This window comes from Narcine bancroftii, chromosome 7 (assembly GCF_036971445.1).
Source record: "Narcine bancroftii isolate sNarBan1 chromosome 7, sNarBan1.hap1, whole genome shotgun sequence".
NCBI lineage: Eukaryota > Metazoa > Chordata > Chondrichthyes > Torpediniformes > Narcinidae > Narcine > Narcine bancroftii.
Genome location: NC_091475.1, coordinates 179,966,586 through 179,990,126, shown reverse-complemented (window position 1 = coordinate 179,990,126; position 23,541 = coordinate 179,966,586). Strand labels below are relative to the sequence as shown.

Sequence of the window (23,541 nt, the reverse complement as noted above, 5' to 3'; positions counted from 1 at the left end):
GTTTTTCTCCAGTTAAAAATTTTAAATTATTTTCCATTGCATTTGCAGGAATATCAATTTTAGCTTCAATTTTATCCATTTTTTCTTTAAAAAAAACTTTGCCTTGCCTTTAAATTCTTCTTCTGTAGTTGTATCTTCATCTTCACTTGTAAGATCACCAGAATCCTCTTTCATACCAGATAAGTCTTCTTCTCCTTGCAGACCTGGAGTGCTGGATTGTCCCTTTAAGAGGGATGAAGATTTTTTTTTTCCCCTAACATTTTCATCTGCAATGCACCTGTGCGACTCCTTGTGCACCCGCTGTGTGGAAGTAGTTTTCTGGACAGTGCTATCTTTGCGGGGAGCTGCAGGGATGGCTCTGTGAGGCGGTCCCTCTCTAGGGCTGTCTCCAGCAGATTGAGGAAGAACTCTGACAGCCGACTTCATTGAAAAGGTAGGCCCAGGTTCTTTTTCTCTCTTCAGTTCACATTTTTCCTTTGCTGTAGTTTTTGGCGTTTTTTTCTTTTTTCAGCAAAGCTATAGTTAAAGTTAGTAATAGTTTAAAAAGACTTTAAATTAACTTTAATAGTAAAAGCTTAACTTAATTAGCACATTTTAAAATTAAAATCCCCGAGAGTCAAAAGGGAGTGCTGCATTCCCTACGCCGTCATGTGACCTCCCTCCTGAGACTCATTCTTACAATGCCTAATTAATACACCTGCATGAAGAATAAACAGTTTAAAAAGACAAATGTTCAAAATGTAAAGTAAATTGAAAAAAAAATCAGTGTCATTATCTTTAATTATGTAAAGTTCACTTTAATCAGGTAATTCCCATATCTTAAAAAATTTAAATTTAAATTTGAACCCCAGTTGCTGGCCCTGTTACAGCGTTGAACTAACCACCACACTGACCATGCTGCCATCATAATTAACACCCCCCTCCCAAGTTTACAGATAAAGCCTTACTAATGTACTAATAAAGATAAAGACTCTTACCAGGCAGGGATAGGGAGACACTTTGGGAGAGTTGCCCCAGAACGAGCATCCTGGGTGTCACCATTTTATTCAAATCCAACTTTATTCAAATTTTATTCAAACAGCTGCTGCAGGCAGGGCATGACCAGGGCATCCCACTGGCTGAATGTTTCCTCTCATCTTCACTAAGGGGTTGTGTGTTGCTTCAGAGAACATTCACAAATTTTAAACTTTAATTTTCTGTTTATTCTTATTTATTTAATTGTCATTTATTTCCTTACCAGGGATTTTATTCTATATATGACAATAACCCTCATATCATAATCCTATTCTTTACTTGACCCACTCCATTTGAAACTCAGTTGCTCCGAGCTGAGATGTCTTACAGTCGACCACCTGCTGACAATTTCTCGTCACTTGAATGTTGCATATTCATTCAGTGTTAAATGTGGATCAGAAGCAATAAGCACCATTTTCTGCAGCATTTTTCTTTGCTCATCTCCCATGCCAACATCATTTCTCTCACAGCTTCCTCTCCTTACTATTTATCTATGGCTTTGTAATTTGGCTGGCTTGATAAGGACAATGACACAGATAATTTAGAGACAGGTTCAGATCAGTTAGGTGAATGGACTGAAAAATCACACATTGATACTTTGAGAATAAATGTGAAGTAACAAAGGTGGGAAAAGATTACGTGAAGTACTGTCTGTGGAACAGGAAAAGTATTTAGGTGGGATTATTCATCATTCACTGATGTTTCCTGTCCATAAGGAGCTCTCACAAAAAGGTTAGCTCTGTACTGGCATATATCTTGGCTGCGCTTTGAAACAAACTATCCTTACCTTACAGAAGATATTCTTTTTTTTATTTTAAATTTTTTTTTTTGTTTTTCACACTGTGAATCATATCAATCAAAATACGTACAAACATTTCCCTCTTAGATATACACAGTGGCATTTTCTCCCCTTTTTTCTCCCCTACCTTCCCTCCCCTCTTCCCACCCCCCTCCAAACCCATTAAACATTCAACATATACAATACAATAAAACCATTAAACAATGTCATCACACAATGAATACTGTATCATGCGTAACCTTGTGTTTATTATATTCTTCATAGTTCCAGACCATAACTTTTCCCATGTTTCATTTTTTATCTTCATGTTTAAATCTTTTTCCCACTTTTGTTTGAGTTTATATTTTATTTCATAATTCTCCTTCTCTTGCAGCGTGATGTACATGTTCATTATAAATCTTTTAATTATCATTGTGTCTGTAATCACATATTCAAAGCTGCTTCCTTCTGGTAATCTCAGTCTGTTTCCCAATTTATCCTTTAAATAAGCTTTCAGTTGATAATATGCAAACATTGTACCATGAGTTATTCCATATTTATACTTCATTTGTTCAAATGTTAATAAATTATTCCCCAAAAAACAATTTTCTATTCTTTTAATTCCTTTTCTCTCCCATTCTCTAAAGGAAAGGTTATCTATTGTAAAAGGGATTAGCTGATTTTTCGTCAATAATAATTTTGGTATTTGGTAATTTGTTTTTTTCCTTTCTAAGTGAATCTTCTTCCATATATTGAGTAAATGATGCAATACTGGTGAGCTTTTATATCGTACCAGCTTTTCATCCCACTTATAAAGTATATGCTCAGGTACCTTCACCCCTATTTTATCTAGCCCTATCTTAATCCAGTCTGGTTTTTCCCTTGTCTGATAAAAGTCTGATAAATACCTTAATTAACATAACATAACATAACAATTTACAGCACGGAAACAGGCCATTAGGCCCTTCTAGTCCACACCGAACCAAACACCCCTCTCTAGTCCCACCTCCCTGCACAATGCCCATAACCCTCCATCTTCTTCTCATCCATATACCTGTCCAACCTTTTCTTAAATAATACAATTGACTCCGCCGCCACTATTTCTCCCGGAAGCTCATTCCACACGGTTACCACTCTCTGAGTAAAGAAGTTCCCCCTCATGTTACCTCTAAACCTCTGCCCCTTAATTCTTAACTCATGTCCTCTTGTTTTAATCTTTCCTCCTCTTAACGGAAATAGTCTATCCACATCCACTCTGTCTATCCCTTTCATAATCTTAAATACTTCTATCAAATCAACCTTCTACGCTCCAAAGAATAAAGACCTAATCTGTCCAATCTCTCCCTATACTCTAGATGCTTAAACCCAGGTAACATTCTGGTAAACCTTCTCTGCACTCTCTCCACTCTGTTTATATCCTTCCTATAATTAGGCGACCAGAACTGCACACAGAACTCCAAATTAGGCCGCACCAACGTCTTATACAATCTCAACATCACCTCCCAACTCCTATATTCCATGCAATGATTGATAAAGGCCAGCATACTAAAAGCCTTCTTCACCACCCTATTCACGTGAGTTTCTACCTTCAGGGAACGATGTACCGTTACTCCTAAATCTTTCTGCTCTTCTGTATTCATCAATGCTCTCCCATTTACCACGTATGTCCTGTTCTGATTCTTCTTACCAAAATGAAGCACCTCACACTTATCAGCATTAAATTCCATCTGCCATTTTTCAGCCCACTTTTCTAAGCAGCCCAAATCCCTCTGCAATCCTTGAAAACCTTCTTCATTATCCACTATTCCACCTATCTTTGTATTGTCTGCATATTTACTAATCCAATTTACCACCCCATCATCTAGATCATTAATGTATATAACGAACAACAATGGGCCCAATACAGATCCTTGAGGCACACCACTGGTCACCGGCCTCCAACCTGACAGACAATTATCCACTACCACTCTCTGGCCTCTCCCTTTCAGCCAATGTTCAATCCATTTGACTATCTCAAAATTTATACCTAAAGACTGCACCTTCTTAACTAACCTTCCATGTGGTACCTTATCGAAGGCCTTACTGAAGTCCATATTGACAACATCCACTGCACTACCCTCATCCACATTCCTAGTCACCTCTTCAAAAAATTCAATCAGATTGGTCAAACATGACCTTCCTCCCACAAATCCATGTTGAGTGCTCCTGATCAGACCCTGTCTATCCAGATGTTTATAAGTACTATCTCTAAGAATTTACCACAGACGTCAAACTTACAGGCCGATAGTTGCCAGGCTTCCTCCTTGAACCCTATTTAAATAACGGAACCACATGCGCAATGCGCCAATCCTCCGGCACTATCCCCTTGTCTATGCTGCTCTATAATAATTTTTAAAGTTTTGCAACTGCAAACCACCTTGGTTGTATCTCTCTGTTAATTTATCTAATGTTATCCTCGGTTTTCCCCACTTTCCATAAAAAATTTCCTTATTATTCTCTTTAGTTCATTAAAGAATTTCTCTGTTAAGGGAATTGGTAACAATTGAAATAAGTATTGTATTCTTGGGAAGACATTCATTTTAATGCAATTTACCCTCCCTATCAACGTTAGCGGTAATTCTTTCCAATGTTCTAAGTCTTCCTGCAATTTCTTTATTAGTGGCTGATAATTTAGTTTGTACAAGTGGCTTAAATTATTATCTAATCTAATACCTAGGTATCAGATTGCTTTTGTTTGCCATTTAAATGGTGATTCTTTTTAAAATTCTGTATAATCCGCATTGCTCATTGGCATCACTTCACTTTTATTTGCGTTGATCTTGTACCCCGATATTTCTCCATATTCCTACAATTTCTTATGGGGTTCTTTTATTGATATTTCTGATTCTATTAAGTATACTATGATGTCATCTGCAAATAAATTGATTTTATACTCCTTCTCCTTTATTTTTAACCCTTTTATTTTATTTTCTGTTCTTATCAGTTCTGCCAATGGTTCTATTGCTAAAGAGAACAGTGAGGGAGATAGTGGACATCCCTGCCTAGTTGACCTACTTAATTTAAATTGGTTCAATACATATCCATTTACTGTTACCTTCGCCAATGGTCCATTATATAATGCTTTAATCCAATTAATATATTTTTCTGGTAGATTGAACCTCTGTAATACTTTGAATAAATAATTCTATTCTACCCTGTCAAAGGCTTTTTCTGCGTCTAAAGCTACAGCCACTGTTGGCTTCTTATTTCCTTGAACTGCATGAATTAGATTAATAAATTTACAGACATTATCCGCTGTTCGTCTTTTCTTAATAAATCCAGTTTGATCTTGATTTACTATTTTTGGTACACAGTCAGCCAATCTATTCTTGAGGTCAGGTTTGGAATGTTGTTTACAGCCTTGGCAAGTTAGTTTTAAAAGGATATTGTTGCATTAAAAAAAAGTTCACAAAAGAACACCAGTAGGACCCAATATTTTCCTCAGATATTTAATTCATTTTTAAACATATTATTCATCAGCATAGTTAGTTTAGCAGATAGTGCAAACTTATCCCAGTGCCAGAGACTGGGGTTCGAATCTTGTGCTGTCTGTAAGGAGTTTGTACATTCTCCCCTTGTCTGCGTGGGTTTCCTCCAGCTGCTAAAGTTTCCTCCCACATTCCAAAGATGTTCAGTGTTAGTAGGTGAATTGTTCATATGGGTGTGATTGGGCTCATGGGACGGAGAAGCCTGTTAAAATTTAAAGTTCAGAGTTATTGTCAGCGTACATGCATGTTATGCATCATAACACTAATTTACATTTAAAAATAATGTTTTACAGTCCAATCCTATAGCAACGGTACAATTCTAGATGGATGTACAGATGACATGTAGAAAAGAAGAATTACATTCCAAGAGAAAGGGATCAATTAAAATGTTTGAAACTGAAAGTTACAGATATCCTTAGCTCAAGCAGTAGCTAAGGTTTGAGAGAGACAAGAAAAAGTAGTTGAGATACAAATTAACATTCTGATATTGGAAAAATGTCAAACTCCATGATCCCCTGAGCTCTGTTCATGGTTGAATGCAACGTCCACACAAGCTCATGTCCAATTTGCGTTGCTGGATAACATTAATTGGCAGTAACCTTTCTTTGACTCCCTCTTTCTTTCAAAGGTCCAAAGGTTCAAGGTTCCTTTTATTGTCATGTAATAATCCATTAAAAATGTAATAAACTTTCAATTTACGTCTGATGTAAGGCGAACAGAACCATGAGTATTGCGACAGATTATAGGTATGTTTTTGGGAGATAAATTGGGGAAAGTTTTTTAGTGTAGGTCACATAGAAACACTTCCAAACAGATCTCATTTAAAACGCTGGAACTCTCCTCATGCTAGACATGCCTTTGCAAAAGCTTTGGAGAGTACCCAAGAGATTTCACTCATGGATTGTTGTTTACAAAAAGGTAACAGATGAAAGATCTCATCGGAGCCACAGGCTGTCTGGAGTGGAACTTGCTATTCTAAGAGGGTCATTTGTTTTTGCAAGCAGAGAGAGAAAAACAGGCTTTTTCTCTGAGAGAGAGAGAGAGAGGGAGAGAATTCAGTTTTGTAGTGCAACAGTCAGCAGCAGCAGCTGGGACTGGAACAGGACAAGCTGGCAAGCTTGTGGAAAACCCCATTTGGAAGACGGGATGTGACTGCTTAGTTCAGCATGGTCAAAGCCCTTGTGGTTCATGCAAGAGGAGAGGACTAGCAATCTAATATTTCACTTGAAATAGGGGAAACAAAAAGGAACTCTGTGGTGACCTGAAAGAAAGAGGTGATCATTTGGAGAACCCTGAGGGGGCAAGTTTCATCAGCAAGACACTGAAGTAACTGATTAAAAAGCAATCAGTTGTGGATGTCCTGGAACAACAAATCTCTCTCTGAAAACCGACAAGAACCTTTCAAGCACCAAAGCCTGGTGAACTTTATAAATGTTAAATTCTGTGCACAGTATAAGAATTACCTGTGGCCAGTGAACTAGGAGGAATGAGAAGTGAGATTGGACTGTGAACCAAAGAATTTTCTAAACTTACACACACATTACATACATGTGCACTTAGAATTAGAAGGGGGTTAAGTTAGGTTAGTGAAGTCAATTGTGACAAGTTAAAGTGTGATTCTGTTTATATTTTTAAAGATAATTAAAAGCAACCTTTGTTTAAGTAACCATTGGTCTTGGATTTTGGGGTCCTCTGGGCTTGTAGCAGCATTATCCAGTGCCCCTAACAGTAGGGAAAGAAGAAGCAATTGAGAGTCCATGACATTTTGATGGGCTTTCTGCTTAGAGGTAATGGTGTCCCCATTCCAGGCTGCGATGCAGCCAGTCAGCACGCTTTCTATAACACATCTTCAGAAGCAGTGAGTGCCCAAGGATTTGCCGCCAACACTCCTGCAGCCTCTGCAGTTGCATATTCCTTCTGGGCATAATGTAGAACCCTTAAGTAAAACTCACAGATTCAGCAACGGCCCAGAGATATGTTGAACCTATTTTTTGTTGGTGATTTAGTTCAAATTTCAAAGTTCAGATTTATTGTCAGACATCACAACATGACATCACATACAACTCTTAGACTCTTTTTCCTGTGGGCCAGGTAGAATTTCTAGTGTAAAAAAACTGTCCTCAAGAAAAGATACATATCCAAAAGATAGAAATGTAAACAAACTGACTGCAAATACCGAAAAAATATTCAGTAATAAATAATGTACTAAGTAAGAGTTGTGAAGTGAGCCTCTGATTGAGTTTATTGTTCCAGAATCTGATAATGGAGGGATAGCAACTACTCCTGAACCAGATGGTGTGAGCCTTGTGGCACATACAGCTCTTTCCTGACCTTTGATGACGGCTGCTGCTCTATGACAGCAGCACTCCATGTAGATTTTATCAATGGTGTGGAGGGTTTTGTCTGTGATAGACTGTGTCCGTGACATTTTGATGGGCTTTCTGCTTAGAGGTAATGGTGTCCCCATTCCAGGCTGCGATGCAGCCAGTCAGCACGCGTTCTGCAACACATCTGTAAAGCTTTGTCAAAGTTTCCGATGTCCTACCAAACCTCATCAAACTGCTGAAGAAGTAGAGACGTTGACCTGCTTTCTTCACGATAATGTTAGTGTGTTGGAAAGGTCCTCCAAGATAGTGCCTACGAGGAACTTAAATTTGCTCACCCTCTCCATCTCTGATCCCCCAATAATCACTGGATTATGCACTTCTGGTTTTCCTTTGCTAAAGTCTATGATCAGCTCCTTGGTTTTGGTTATATCGAGTGTGAGGTTGTTGTTAGTACACTATTCAGCTAAGTTTTCAATTCCTGTATTCTGACTCATCATCCAATTTTTTTGACACACTTCCGTAGTATCATTAGCGAATTTGTCGATGGTATTGTTGTCATACCGAGTCACACAATCATGGATATAAAACTAGTAGAGCAGGAGGTTAAGTACACAACCCTGTGGTGCTCTGGAACTGATGAAGATGGTGGAGGAGATGTTCTTGCCAATCATCACTGATCGAGGTCTGGAGACGAGAAAATCCAGGATCCAATTACACAGTTGGGTTATTGAGGCCCAGATCCTAGAGTTTGCTTATTGGTTTTGAGGGGGTGATGTTGAATGCTGCACTGTAGTCAATAAAGAGCATCCCAGTGTATGTGTCTTTGCTGTCCAGGTGTCCAAAGGTTTTGTGTAGAACCAGTGAGAAGGGATCTGCCAAGGACCTGTTGTTGCAGTTGGGAAATTGGACGGATTCATGTTGCCGCTCAGTCTAGAGCTGATGTGCTCAAACACCAGCCTCTCATCACTATGGATGTAAGTGTCCCTGGTTGTTCAGCATAGTGTTTCAGGACTTGGCCATGAATTTTGTCCAGACCAGATGCTTTCTTTGGATTCTCTCTCCCTGAAGGCAGCCACATGCCATCTTTGAATACTGACAGTGGGGGATCATCATGGGGTGCGCAGAGGTGGCTCTTCCTTGTTTTGGTGGTCAAATCAGGTGAAGAAGGCATTGAGTTCATCTGGGAGTGAAGCTTTGCTGTCTCCTACTGCACTGGATTTGGTTTTGTTGCAGGTTATTGTTGTTTTTAAAGTGAAGCTGGGAGGGGTTTACTTCCTGTCTGTCTTCTTTATCTCCTGTGTGCCTTGTGTATTGCTTGAAGGCCATGCTGTGTGCAGTGGAGAAACAACAGAGGTAGAAGACAAGTTTCTGTGTATGTATTTATGGTTTTACTGCTCCAGATAATGCTGTTCTTTTGAGTTTGAAGTTGCTAAGTGGTTCTTTCTCAAAGTAGAAGTTAACACATATTTTTGGCGATGAAGTGAACTGGTTTTGTGGCAGTGTTGGCCCATCTTGAACTGCAGCTGTGCATTTAGATGGGTACGTTCGGGATTATCGGTGAATTCATGGAAGGAAATGAGGATTGGCCTGTGTATAGTTGGGAAACTTTTTCTGTGCAAATGGAATTACTGAGGAGGCTAAGAAGTGTTCTATTCTCCTGAGTGTGTGTGTGTGTGTGTGTGTGTCTGTGTGTGTGTGTCTGTGTGTGTGTGTCTGTGTGTGTGTGTCTGTGTGTGTGTGTGTGTGTGTGTGTGTGTGTGTGTGTGTGTGTGTGTGTGTCTGTGTGTGTGTGTGTGTCTGTGTGTGTGTGTGTGTCTGTGTGTGTGTGTGGAGGGGGGGGTGGGGAAACAAAACTTACAAGTTAATAAAGACGTTAGCTATACTGCAGAAACCAGGGGAAATTCCATTTGATGAACTAGTCAAGCTCTGAAACCTTCTGTGGTCGTCCAACAGTTTAAGTTTCACGGCATTTTCAAGAAGCCAGCACAGTCTGTGTGTGGCCAATTGTGTGCTGAGCTTCTACTTCTATTGGAGCATTGAGATTTTGAGGCAGTATTAGATGATGCGCTCCGTGATAGATTGGTATACGGAATTAATAATGGCACCATACAATATGGCTTGTCGGGGGAAACCACACCGCCGACTTTCAAGAAACCCCTAGAGATTCCTCAAGGCATGGAGATGGCTGCTAATAATGCCAAGGATATCCAGACATGGGACGGTGGGGGTGGGGGGGGGGTGGAGGGGGGGGTTGTCACAGTCATAAGCAATGTACCAAGTCAGGAGGGAGACTGGTAAACAGGAAAGGAGGGTGGAATGTTTTTGGTGTGGAGGGATGCACGATGCAAATAAATGTAAATTCAAAGACACTGTCTGCTTTGGGTGTGGCAAAGAAAGGACATTTAGCTAAGAAGTGCAGGGGTTCAAAGGGTAAAGTGAAGGCTGGGCAGAGGAAAACTCAACGGCTCCAGCAGTCACTTAGAAGAAGCAGATGAAGAGACTGCGTGTGCTTACAATATGTTTGGAGTAGGGACAGATGGGGAATGACCTGAACCATATTCTGCCACAGTCACTGTCCGAGGACAGGATATTACGTTTGAGATTAATTCAGGGGCCACAGCATTGGTCATTAGTGAGGAGGCCTACAGTGGGACATGGGGGTCCAACCTGCCTCCCGCCAAAGCTCAAACTCAGGATCTATACCTCATTTAGGGTGTTATATGTAGATATTTCAGCCAAAGGTCAGAAGCCAGAAGCCAGGCTGATGAGAGCTAATGGTAGCGGGCCCAGTCTTTCGGGCCGCGATTGGCTTTGCAAAGACCAGCTCAACTGGCTTGAAATTAAGTCTGCACATACCGCAGAGAACATTCTGCAGTGGAACAGTGACATCTCAGGGATGAGCTGGGCACATTTAGGGGCATGACAGTGAAACTCAATGTTGACCCTGAGGCCACAACACATTTTTTTTAAGCCCAAGGCCTTACGCCACAAAAGATAAGGTCAAGGAGGAGCTTAAACATTTACAGCAGTTCGGCATCATTGAGTCCATCTAGTTTTCAAGGTGGCCAGCTCCATTGTTCCAGTTTTGAAGGCAGACAAAATGGTGAGGATGAGTGGGGACTATAAATTTACGGTGAATCAGGTCTGGAGGAGTACCCAATTGTAATGCACGTCGAAAGAACCAAAGACTTGTTGATCCAAATCAAGGCTTTTATTAACTAAAAGACTGGAGCATATCATAAGTAGGTCGACCAGTCCAGAGTGACCTGGTCTGGCTAGGAGCAATCCTTTAAGACCTGCCAGTAGGTGTGGCTACACTCTCAGCCAATCACAGTCATCCTACACTACCATCTGTACATATGTACATATACACATTGGTGATAGAATCTGTCTTCTTCTTTGGCTTGGCTTCGCGGACGAAGATTTATGGAGGGGGTAAATGTCCACGTCAGCTGCAGGCTCGTTTGTGGCTGACAAGTGGCAAAGCAGCAGGAATGGATGGAATCCCCCCAGAGGTCTGGATACTACATATGTGCCTCCAGAGATGCTGTTTTCATTGGAGAGGCTGTCAGAGACACCTGTAAAGCAATGGACAGAGAGAGAACCAGTCCTGTTTCAAGTCATGTCTTGCCTTTTACAAGGATGGCCAAGTATCGTGGAAGGAGAGGATCTAAAGCGTTATGCCAAATGTAAGGCAGAATTGAGTCTGCAGCATGGATAGAAGCTCACATCATGGGCAACATTACAGCCCATTCAAGCATAGACAAACTCAGGCGAGTATTTGCAGTCCAGGGTTTGCCTGACCAACACTGATAATGGCCCGATGTTTACCAGTGAGCTGTTTGGTGAGTTCATGCAACAAAATGACATTCATCCCATTCAGACGCCCCTTTCCACCCAGCCTCACATGGTTTGGCTGAGTGGACTGTTCAGACAGTGAAGGAAGGCCTGAAGAGGATGACAGGAAACTCCCTTAGCACCAAGCTTTCACGTTTCTTGTTTAAATAATACCTTGTGTCGCAGACTACAACTGCACGCACTCCTGAAGAGATGCTGATGGGGTGGTAGGCCCAAGTCAAGATTGTCCCTGCGTTGCCCAGACATGAAGGCAAGTGTGGAGAGAAAGCAGGAAAAGCAGAAAAAGGGACATGATAAACATACGTGAGAAAGACAGTTAAAACCAGATGACACTCTATGAGAGAAACAATCAGCAATGGCTACCTGGGATTATTCTTAAGCAGAGTAGGCCTGTCTCCTATGTTGTTAAGCTGACTGAAGGACGCGTTTTCCACAGGCACCAGGACCATGTCCGCTTGTGTCATGATAAATACTCAGATGCGGACAGTATAAGGGCTAGTCAGCATGGATTCCTTAAGGGAACCTTCTGGAATTTTTCGAGGATGTGACAAAGAGGGTGGACTTGGGAGAGCCAGTGGATGTGGTGTATTTGGACTTCCAGAAGGCCTTTGATAAGGTACCGCACGGGAGACTAGTGGGCAAGATCAGGGAGCATGGTATTGGAGGTAAGGTGCTGACATGGATAGGAAATTGGTTAAGAAATAGGAAACAAAGGGTTGGGGTAAGCGGGTCTTTTTCAGGATGGCAGGATGTGACAAGTGGAGTGCCGCAGGGATTGGTATTGGGTCCTCAGTTGTTTGTAATTTATGTAAATGATTTGGATGAGGGGATTATGAATAATTTGAGCAAATTTGCAGATGACACGAAACTGGGTGGCGGTGTGGGGTGTGAGGAGGATGTCAGGAAAATGCAGAGGGGCTTGGACAGGTTGGGGGAGTGGGCTGCTGAATGGAAGATGACGTTCAATGTAAGCAAATGTGAGGTTATCCATTTTGGGGGCAATAATAGGAAAGCTGAGTATTATTTAAATGGAGACAAGCTAGGGAGTGGGGAGGAGCAAATGGATCTGGGAGTACTTGTTCACCGGTCACTGAAGACTAGCATGCAGGTTCAGAAAGCTGTGAAGAAGGCTAATAGCATGTTGGCTTTCATAAAGAGGGGATTGGAGTATAGGAACAGAGACACCCTTCTGCAGTTGTACAGGGCCCTGGTGAGACCCCACCTGGAGTATTGCGTCCAGTTCTGGTCTCCAATTTTGAGGAAGGACATACTAGCTATAGAGGGTGTGCAGCGCAGATTTACAAGGTTAGTTCCAGGGATGGCGGGGTTGACATATGCTGAAAGGCTAGAAAAACTGGACTTGTATCTGATGGAGTTTAGAAGGATGAGGGGGGACATGATTGAGATATACAAAATTATCAGGGGGATAGACAGGGTGAAGTCGGATTACTTGTTCCCAATGATGGGGGAGACGAGGACGAGAGGGCATAGTTTAAGAATACAGGGTAGGCCCTTTAGGACGGAGATGAGAAAACATTTTTTTACTCAGAGAAGTGTGAATCTGTGGAATGCTCTGCCACAGAGGGTGGTAGAGGCAGATTCGCTGATTATGTTCAAAAGAGAGTTAGACAAGACTCTAGTGGGCAAAGGAGTTAAGGGTTATGGGGATAAGGCTGGAAAGGGGTACTGATGGTAGTGATCAGCCATGATCTGTAAAATGGCGGTGCTGGCTCGACGGGCCGAAGGGCCTACTCCAGCGCCTATTGTCTATTGTCTATTGTCCATGGAGTTTCCAATGGTGAGACAGACTACTGTGGAAGAATGTTCCCCAGTGACTTTGCCAGAGAGAGAGAGAGAGAGAGAGAGAGAGAGAGGGAGAGACTGGTGCCCTGAAGAGGATGAACATTCCCACACAGACCCCTCTTATGCCCTCAACACCAGATCTGCCCAAAACACCTTCATCAGCGATGCCTGCTGAGTCATCAGGGGTAGTGTGCAGATCACAGCGCCTTTGCAAACCTCATGGCAGACTAAATCTTTTTAGTAGACTGAATGGAAATCTGCCACGTTTTTTAGATGTTTTTATATTGTTTTGAGCCATGTTAGCTGAAGGCAGAGCCAATAATGGAGATTGTGATTGTGAGAGCACGCAGGATTGAAAATGTAACTTTCTTCTAAGGCTGTAGAGCTTAAAGAGGTTGCAGAAAGAGGGCATGGTGAGCCCTTGGAGGAGTTTGATATCCAGAAGGAGAATTTTAATGTTGAGATGCTGTTCATGCTGGACTGGGAGCCAATGCAAATCAATGGGCAGAGGGAGATTGGTGAAAGTCCCATGTGATTAGGAAGGCAAATGGCATAATTGAATTGAATTGGTGTTGTCATGCGTAATAAGATGCAGGAAAAAGCTTTGTTTTCTGTGCTATCCAGAGAAGTTATATCATATAGCAGGCAGTGCAAGGATACCAAATGAATGTACAGCAGTGCAAGGAGTAGAGTTAAACAAATGAAATAGTGCAGAGTATAGAGAAAAGTACAATGAAAGAATCAATGGATCTTTTGCCAGCAAGAGATACATTTAAGAGTCTGATAACAGCAGGAAAGAAACTGTCCTTGAATCGGGAGCTTTGTGGTTTCAAACGTGTATTTTCTGCCTGATAGAAGGGTGGTGAAAAGAGTGTGACTGAGGTGGGATGGGTCCTTTAATATCTGCTACAGTTTCTGCAGTCTTAGAAAGAGAAGTTTCCATATGTAGCTGGAAGCTGTGATGCACCTGGACATGATGGCAAGAGAGTTGGAGCTTAAATACATAGAAGTATTTCTTATGATCATAGGAATTGTCCAGTGTATTTGTGATGTCTGTTTGGAGTTTTAGCTTTGTTTAGTCCCCTTTGTTAAGTTATACCTTGCTCCTGGAAGTGATCCGCCAGGCAAATTCTTGGGGTAAATGGGTTATCACAAATAAATAAATTAGATCTATATTCTTAGAAACAGAAGAATGGGGAAATTATCGTATTAATAGATAAAAGGGGCTTAATAGGGTATGCCTTAGGATGCTTCCATTCATGAGAGAGTTTTGAACAAGGGACACAGCTGAAAGATTTAGAGACAGTCATTTGAAACTGATATGTATGGGTACATCTTCTCACAGGTGAATCTCTGGTACATCTTCTCACAGGTGAACCTCTGGAATTCTCCACCCCAGAGAACTGTGAAGGCTAAATTACTAAGGGTATTTAAAGTAAAGTGGACCAATGTTTGAAAGATGAGGGTATTGTAAGCTACAAGGAACTGGCACAAAAGAGGAGATTCATCCTGGATAGTTCGGTGCTGATTATTTTGAATAGCAGGGAAAGATTGAAGGGCTGAGTACCCACTCTTGCTCCTGTTTTCTTATGTTCCCTGACAGTAAGGAGACATTCATCAGAGTTTCAGATTTAAAGGTTGATGTTGGCACAGTCAAATGGAGGCAAGGGTGAGAGTTTTGTTCCCGCATAAATCTAATTTGAGATATATATATATCCTTCACAAGAAAACATAAACATATAATAATGGTTTGGTGTAAATTTGTAAACCTATATCACGCAGAAGAAAATGGGTGACATGGTTGGTGTAGCAATCAGCACACCTTTACAGACCCAACAATTGGGACCAGACCAGGGTTCAAATCCTGTACTGTCAATATGTTCTGCCCGTACCTGCATGGATTTTCTCTGGTTTTCTCCCACCATTCAAAACATAATGGGGGTGTAAGTTAATGGGGTGTAAATTGGGCAGCTCAGACTTGTTGGCCAAAATGGCCTGTTACTATGCTGTATGTCTAAATTTTAAAAATTTATACTGGTATATTGCTAATAACTAGCACAGGCTGAATGATATCCTCCTGTGCAGTATAATTCTATGACCAAGATGAATTCCAAAATTACATTTCCATATCACTATCAGACACATTGATAAGTTCATTTTTTTGGACCATAGGGACTAGGAACTGGAAGAGCAAAACTTGAGACCAGACATCTACGTGGCTACAAGTGGCAGAAATGTAAACAAAAGAAGTAGAATGAGATTCCACAAGAGAGAATCTTTGAGGCAGAAGAAACAAAATAATGGTTTCCCAATGTCAAGCACATTGGCAACAAAAAGGAATTGTGTAACACTGAAGGCCAAGAGAACATGGTTTGTGTCAGAATGATCAAAGGCCAGTATGCTTATTTTAATTTTCATCTTTAAATGCAATAATTTCTCCAAAAAGAGCAATCCACCTCAATGGACAATCTCATCTTGATTATTTCATTAAAAAAAATTAAAACAGGCACATCTACTAAAGAGCCAAAGAAGGAAGAAAAGTCAAAAAGGAGCAGATGATGCCAATGGTATTGAAGTACCATTCAGAACACATTCATCGAATGGAATTCCCCTCCCCCTCTAGGGGAAGAAAAGCTACACTACTGTCAAGGTAAATTTGTTTTTGATATGGTAATCAATAGAATAAATCTAAATAATAAATCATTTTCTGACTGACGTTAATTGCAGTGAAGTTAAGTGTTATAAAGGAGTTCCAAATAATGCTTGTTAGCTGATTCCTTGGTGTAAAATCTATTTTCACGCGATTTTAGTTCAACACTTTGGTACTGTTTGCTAAAATAGTTTAACACAAAGATAAGGACACAATCAAAGGTAAATTAATCACAGCAAGATGTTTATGGGGATGACCTGAAAGGTCAGAGTTATAGCAAATACCTGAGAAAGGGAAAGGATTGCAAGGTGAGAAAGGAGATTTGAACACAAGGCCAAAACTAACCCCCCACGGTGGGAGGTCAAGAGTGAGGGGCACAGCAAGGAGTCAGATTAATGGAGAATTCGGTGGAAATTAGATAAAATGCAGGAAGAATTGCAGAGCTACAGAAGTTGAAGGAATTATGTGATCCTAAATAATTTATAAGAGAACAACTTGGGTCAATATAGTGCAATAATGATATCTGAGTTAGTATGGTGGCACTTGATGGCCCCTTATTCCTCAACAACATCTACAGGTCCACCATCAAAAGCATACTTGCTGGATGCATCATGTCGTGGTCCCCTCCAAGACAATTTTAGTGAAGGGGGTGAATGTGGTGATACTGCAGGGGGAGACCACTGTACCTGCAGGAAGATCACTGGAGGACAGACAGCACCTGGCTGGCTGTCAATCAGTCGACCTGAATGGACCAAACCCCACCCGGTCAGCTGCCAATCAGCCGCTCAGGATATAAGCCACATCCAGCCCCTCTCGCAGTCAGTCACTCAGGAGCAAGGCACAGCTTGCCACAGCAGAGACTTTAAGCTGAATAAAGCCTGTTGTTTCAGTCCTTGAATCTTGTGTCTCTCACTGTCACTACAGTGCATCGCAAGAACATTTAAGGATTCTTACTTTGCACATTATTTATTACCTAAATTTTTTCCATATTGCACAGTTTGTTTGTTTACATTTCTTTCTTTTGTATATGTATCTTTTTTTATGTACCTACTAACAATTAGAATTTCTGCCCGGCCCACAGGAGAAAAAGGAATCTCAGAATTGTATGTGATGTCATGTAAGTGTGCTGACAATAAATCTGCACTTTGAACTTCGTTATGCCATCATTTAATGAATTGGGGAAAATTAACACATTGGCAAAGCAAGTGAGAGAGTTCAATTTCCAGCCAGGAGAAAGGGTGTTAATGTAAAAAACTTCCTTTGGAGAATAGAAGCAAGAAGTGAGATTTATAATAGAAACAAAAATGAAATGAAATAAATGTGACATCTCGTTACTTTCAGAGTTGAACAAAGGATGATCTTCATTGCGGATACTAATACAGCAGGTTACATTAAGCATCATTTACCAGATATCCCCATTTCTGATGGCTCCTGGGATACTTCCAAAATGCAAATCAATAGCTTCCTGACCAGTCTGATACTTGATCAAAAACACCAGAAAAACATCAGCATTCCCACACATGAAGTAGGAGGAAATGACGAGTCCACCTTTGCATCAGGATGGTCACCTGCATCACAGATTGATATCTGAGTGAACCAGGTAAATATTTTCAATTTAAAGCAAACTGGCAAAGGCAAACAGTTTCAGTTACATGGAATTTCAATAATTCCTGGAGGTGCTCATTAAATGGTTGTTGATCAGTATATCCTATTTCACCTGAGAGATTGGCAGCAAAACATTGGTGCTGTGGATCTGGGTGGAGCGGAGACACAGCGCTTCCCCATTGGGTCCAACCACCCAGTCCAACTGCCAAAGGCTCCCTGCAAGCTTTAAATGGCCTGTTAAGAGAGCTAATGGTGTTTTATTTAAAATCCTGAAAATGCGGGGTCTGGGCCAAGATGGAAACACCTGTGCTCGGCAGCATTAAGGGGATGTAGACTCCAGGGAAGCAAAGAACTGGCGTAGGGCACCAGAAAACGCAAGTAACTAACAAGTTGTTGGCGACTTGCGGGTGAGGAACTCACACAGGAAGCAGGCTGCTGGCAATTTGAGGTCAAAGGACTCACACCAGGCAGCTGGAGGCTGGCTCATGAGAACCAAGTATTGGAACCAGAATTCAAGCGGATGCTGAGGAAGGCTCCTGCTGAAGTGTTCCTCATCATGTTGGAGGTTTGGACCTGGGCTCAGGATGTCAATGGTTTGAACCGAACTGGAGTTTTGAGGTCATGCAGAGGCTGCGTGAGCTCTGGAGGCGAATCCACGGACACTCAGTGAGTCTGAGAGGACTGGCTTTTGCTTCTCTTTCTCTGACTGTAAGGGGGCTGGGCAATGCTAATGGTGAATCTTTGTCTGTCAAGGCAGACTGAAGGCAATTTTGTATAATATTTCATTTCTGTTTCACAACATGACAATAAATAATATTTCATCTGATCTGAAAAATTCAACCGTACCCAGTGCATCAGGCAATATTTAATTTCCCCTGCACGATGAAAGTCTTCCTTCTGTACATTGGTCTCATGTAGACTTTTGGTCCAGTGATTTGGAGAGGAGAGAGGCTTGGACTTGGGAAAAGGGTGTGTCAAGGCGATGGCACCAGTGAGTACCTGTGATTGGCTGTCTGGCAGGGTGTTTGGAGGATCAGCCTGCATAAGGATCCTGAGCTTGTGGTGATGGTAAAGGTTTAGTACCATTGGGATGAATGGTTGACTCAAAGTCTGTAATCCCAGTCTGGGACTACAGACCCCTGTGGTGAAACAGGCCACACAGGCACTATCAAACCTGCTTCTATAGGAGATAAGGCGGGCCAATCCAACATGTCTTCCAAAACCACTTCATACATCTGGGGCCCTTTGTGTGTGATGTGCAGATGCAAGGATGAACTTGGACAAGCAACAATGGACTTCATGTCCACAGTTAAAGTTTGCTGAACAAAGATTAAGTATTTAATCATCAGTTGGAGTTTAACTTCCCTAAATATTAATTGGTAGTCTAATGTGTGAGACTTGATATTAACTTTTATTTATCTTCATGATACTTAGCCAAATTTGAGAAGTAGAATATCTTCTCAAACTTACAATCAGACCTAGAGTGCAGAACAACATTTCCAAATTGTAAGGAAGTATTGAACAGAGTTCATTGATCGTGTTGGATAAAATCAGGTGGGAGAATGCTGCAGTGGAGCAGCTCGGATTAATTGATATAATTGCCCTCTTTGTGTTCTGTGCTATTTTGTGTCCTGCAACTTACATTGAACTAATAAAGTTTTAGAAATGGGATGGGAAGTAGAAAATTGGAATGGTTATGTTGTGGCTCACTGAGTAGTAATATATATTTTTAAAAATAAACAGTCATCGATTGAGGAAAGGGAAAATAAACTAAAATAAATCAGAGTTCAATCTAGAGGAGAACATAGGTTGGTCAGAGGGATTGGTGGTGCTTAGAAAGGATAAAGTTATGGGAAAGTGGAGGTAAGGAAGTAGGCAGGAATATTTTGCATCATTTAAACTTCCTATCCTTACAGTTGAGACAGCGAGTTTGCTCTGAAAAACATTTCAGATGTCAAACTACCAATAGATTAGGACATAGGCTGACTTTTCCGTGGTGAAAGGATAAAGAAGAGGAGAAGGCAGAAAGTTTTACTGGCTTGGAAGAAAATTTACAAACTCTTTTGTTTTTAAATTTCTGTTATAAACTACAAATTAATTTGGCAGTAGCAGAAATAAGTCACATTAGAAGATGACAGACATCCTTTATATGTGGGACAGAAAAAAGTATATCATTTAAATTTTTTTGCAGAATATAATACGCAAGGATGGCATCATGATGTCCCTGTTAAAGAAAATTAGGTTAAAACAGGCTTTGCTATTTTACGATAATATTATGGCCTACACTAGAGGAACAGCTGCAATGAGCTAATGGTTGTCTTCTTATCCAGTTCAGCTTCAGATTGCGATCATAATAAAATGGTGGGGTGAAGAAGAAAGGAGGTGTGTTGAGGAGAGAGCTGAGAGGATGGGAAACTAGGTGCAGGTGGGAGAGTGAGAGCAAGTAAATCTTGATCCTCAGTGACAGCCAGAGAAGAAGAGTAAAAATGTGGGGAAGATTTGTTGGAAGGAATCTGATTCTGAGCCACACAGAATGTGATGAAAGGAATGTGCTAGTAGTTTGTGAATAATAGAGGAATTTTAGAATAACCCCTGATAACCAACATCATTCTTTAGTTTACACCAAATACAAAGGATAGTTTTCCCATATTCTGTAGCGACAAACCTAAAAGGAAAAGACATGTTATCATCGCTGTGCGCACAATAGATTAGTTACCTAAAATAATGTAGTAATTAATCATTATATTTGTTGAGTTCAGAGGAGCGAGAGCGAAAATGATCAAACCCAGGGGAGATCAAAGTTCTTAGCAATCTCAACAATTTCAAGTTTACATTTGCACAAGCATTCAGTTCTCACATACTTTTGTAGCAGGAAAAACATTTACACAACATAAGATTTTTGTACGCACTGACTACTAAAAATTAAAGGGAACATTGGTAATCATTCATATTTCCTATTTTTCATACAACACAGGAGACCATTTCGCTTTTTGATCTCAGAGCAATCCCATAACTCTCATTCCACACTTACATCCTTCTAATTTAGTATCTCTCGCATGTCCATCAACTTTGATTTCTCTAATGCCAGTGGTCAATTAGTCTACCCACTAGCACATACTTTGGAGTGTGGGAGGAAATTGGAAGCAACCAGGAGAATCCCGTGTGGTCATATGGAGAAAAAATACAAACTGCACGGACTGCTCCGAAAGTCAGGAATGAATCCAAGTCATTGGATCTGTGAAGCAGTGGGACTACCTGCTGCAGCAGTCTGTCACCACTGAGACAATGCCATCATTGTTGAAATCTAACTTTAACTATTTGAATTATTAAAAAAGAATGTGGATCAAACAGACTGTAAAATAGGAAATAAAAATGTAGATGAAGGAAATTTGAAACAATAACAGAAAATCTTGGAAATTTTTCAGCTGAAGTCAGAAAATGCAATAGATTATGTCTTAAATTTCGTATGGGTCAGCATAAGATTGGAAGGCTGCAAGTAAGCAATAGATCATAGCTATTGTCCACACTATAATATTGCCTAAACCATACACTATTGTCTCCAATTAATAGCTCAATAGTAGATTTGGAAATACATTATTTGTAAATAAATAAATGAATGTGTAAATCATTCGTTGGTATTGATGATGCCACTGTAAAATGCTCATTCCCCTAGCTCTTTATATTTTGATAAAATGATAGAGAACTTTCATTACATGTTCAACATTTATGTGCCATGTGTGATACAATTGTCAGAAAGCTGTTACGGAAAATCTTAGACTTGCCATGCAGAACTTGAAGTCAGATATTTTCATTCCAGTTCCTCCAAGCACTTAATTCACGAGCACAAAGAGGCATCGTGACATAGGAAGTGGTGTCCAGTAGCATGTAACCATGACTGTATGCTCTGCATACTTTCCACTTGTCTGGCTATTCATGCAGAACCAGGCTTTTACAACAGACGTCCATGAAACAGGCCCACTCCAGCACTAGGCCCTGACACAGAGAACTTCAGACTCTGAAAGCCCACATCCTTCCATAATTTCACACCCCAACCAAAACCAAATTATGAGCTCCACTCTCAGCCATCAAACCCATCAAAACTCCAAATACTCTCACTGACCAAAAGTAATCATAAACCCCATTATGACCTGAGCCTCGAGAACTCAATTACTCCTTGACTGATGGGTTGATTCTAATTCTTTCAACAGCTATCTGAGTGTTTAAAATATCTAAATGACAAAATGTGTATAACGAGTCAAATGAATGGAAATGTCTTTGCATTTTCTTCCAAGAGGCCCAGACCCACTTTAATCTGTAAATTTGACATGTAATTTCTCTTTCATGTGCTCTGCCTTCACTGAGGCATAAAGAAGAGGCCTTTCTCCACATTAATTGTGTGAAGCCTTGAATCTCATGCACCATGGAAAACTGCATCAATGAACTCATCATATGAAAACTATATTGGTCCCATCAAGAGAAATTAAATTCATGTACTTTTTCTTGCACAAAATACTTTCTTGTACCTACAAAGACTATAATCCAAAAGATAATTTCCAAAATTAAAATCAACCGGCTAGAATACATAACAAATACTGCATATTCTGGAAAATTGAAATTAAAACATTGAATGCGGGTCAGATCAGATAGCTTGTGTGGACTTAGAAATAGGTTACTGTTTCAGCCCGATAGAGGGCTGAGATTGCGGAATACTGATTCTGATTGTGAAGCTGAAGAATCACACCATGACTTGATGGGTGAAGTGGTTTTCCAGTTTGCAAATTTTAATTTAGCAGTGTATAGAAAATGTTACTTCAGAGTGCAAATAAAATTATTCTCCTTCAATTATTCCACAATGTATTACCCAGTATTACAAAGTAACTAGAGACAAAAAAATCAATTATTAATGTGTGTTTTAATCTTTTTTTTATTTCAAGATGATTATCTTGATAATGAAAATGGCTATCCAAGTATTTAAGATATCTAAATGACAAAATGTGTATTAACAAGTCAAGTGAATGGAAGTGTCTTTGCATTTTTATTACTCAATGATCAGATTTAGATTTATTGCCAGAGTACATACATAACATCACATATAACCTTGAGATTCTTTTTTCCTGCGATGAGGCAGAATTGCCACTTCTTGGTAGTGCAAAAAAACTCTACACAATGTACACATGCAAAAATAGAAATGTAAACAAACTGACTGTGCTATACAGAGAGGGGGGGGGAAATCAATAAAGTGCAAAAGTAAGAGTTCTTAAATGAGTCCCTGATTGAGTTTATTGTTGAGAACTACTTCAAGGAGACAAGAGTAACAGTGCTGGATGTAGTCAGAGCATATGCACTGCTCTGGGTGAATACTGGCAAACATTAATAACCAAAAGTCTTATTTTCTTGAACCTATTTGCAAGGGGAAAATTACCTATTCCTGCTTCTGTTTCTTATGCCAATTGAATAATTGGACTGGGCACTTCAGTCATGATCTCCATTAATACAGCCAACCTTTCACAGTATCTGGCAGCATCTAATGACCACTGTTCATGCAAAGGCTATTTCACCTACACCAGTGGTTTTCAACCTTTTTTTTCCACTCACAAACCACTTTAAGTATTCCCTATGCCACAGGCATTCTGTGATTAGTAAGGGATTGCTTAAGGTTTTCTCGCTTCTTAAAGGGAGAGAATGTTGATAATTGTGGTGAATGTCTGCCAAGCTGCCTGTCTCCCCTCTGGCGAGCCTTGCTGTACTAACATTGGCTGTGCATTATCTCTACTGTTAAGGACATTCCCCTTGGATATAACTGTATATGCACCTATTGTCTTTCATTATTGTACCAGGAGTTTCTGCTAATAAAAGCCATGATTATTGTTTGCCACATCGTCTTTGTCTACTTCATCAACTGGGACTTCAATAATAAAGTACTTAATTGGATCATCTACATATTGTTCAAATGCCTTCCAAAGCCCACAAAATGATCTG

The 23,541-nt window shown here is 40.4% G+C and overlaps 2 long non-coding RNA genes across 3 annotated transcripts in view; one reads left to right on the top strand and one right to left on the bottom strand.

Moving 5' to 3' along the window:
- The first annotated feature begins 289 nt into the window (after positions 1 to 289).
- On the top strand, positions 290 to 23,437 carry LOC138739459 (uncharacterized). Of its 2 annotated transcripts, none has more exons than XR_011342267.1 (4): positions 290 to 433; positions 15,480 to 15,699; positions 15,814 to 15,957; positions 17,299 to 23,437. It is a non-coding gene; the product is annotated as an uncharacterized lncRNA (long non-coding RNA). The 2 variants fall into 2 exon arrangements; XR_011342266.1 differs by lacking the exon at positions 290 to 433 and adding an exon at positions 8,940 to 9,018.
- The window catches only part of LOC138739460 (uncharacterized), a 44,094-nt gene continuing 25,829 nt past the window's right edge, over positions 5,277 to 23,541 (bottom strand). Inside the window, exon 4 of the long non-coding RNA XR_011342268.1 lies at positions 5,277 to 5,521. This is a non-coding gene — a long non-coding RNA (uncharacterized lncRNA). The remainder of the gene's footprint in view (positions 5,522 to 23,541) is intronic.